The sequence below is a fragment of the Lampetra fluviatilis genome, chromosome 38 (assembly GCF_964198595.1).
Source record: "Lampetra fluviatilis chromosome 38, kcLamFluv1.1, whole genome shotgun sequence".
Taxonomy (NCBI): Eukaryota; Metazoa; Chordata; class Hyperoartia; order Petromyzontiformes; family Petromyzontidae; genus Lampetra; species Lampetra fluviatilis.
This window is the reverse complement of record NC_136312.1, coordinates 2,021,960-2,022,614: the sequence shown is the minus strand read 5'-3', so window position 1 is coordinate 2,022,614 and position 655 is coordinate 2,021,960. Positions and strand designations below refer to the sequence as shown.

At 41.8% G+C, this 655-nt stretch overlaps 1 non-coding gene across 1 annotated transcript; it reads left to right on the top strand.

The window, feature by feature from the left end:
- The first annotated feature begins 252 nt into the window (after nt 1-252).
- Nucleotides 253-341, top strand: TRNAS-GCU (transfer RNA serine (anticodon GCU)). The gene has a single exon. It is a non-coding gene; the product is annotated as a tRNA-Ser (tRNA).
- The last annotated feature ends 314 nt before the right edge of the window (nt 342-655 follow it).

Below are 655 nucleotides of genomic sequence, written 5' to 3'. Positions count from 1 at the left end.
GAGCTCAGAAGCTCTTTTTAAATCCTTTATATTAAGTTCGCTTGCGTGCTTGCTTGCTTGCTTACGACCGTGCAAATATTTCGGTCGTTTTTAACACACTTCCCGTGATCCAATCGAACTGAATTTTCCAGACTCGTTGTGCGTGACAATTAATTTTCGTGAAAAAAAAATTCTAAAATTTTAACTTTTTAGGAAAAAATAATGGTATGACTGTGTGTGTGCGTGTGGGGGGGGGGTCTGGTTGTATGTGAGTGCGTGAGACGAGGTGGCCGAGTGGTTAAGGCGATGGACTGCTAACCCATTGTGCTCTGCACGCATGGGTTCGAATCCCACCTTCGCAATTTTTTTAATCCTTTATATTAAGTTCACTTGCTTGCTTGCGCGCTTACGACCGTGCAAATCTTTCGGTCGTTTTTTACCAACTTCCCGTGATCCAATCGAGCTGACATTTTGCACACAGACTCGTTGTGCGTGACAATCAATTTTCGTGAAAAAAAATTTCCTACATTTTACACTTTTTTTTTAATATGTAATTACCAATTGCTTAATGGTGGCAGGCAATCATCTGACCCATAGGTGGCAGCCATCTCAAGCCAGAGGACGAGAGGACTCTAGCCGCCACGCATATAAAGGATTTATAGTGAAAAACTTTGTT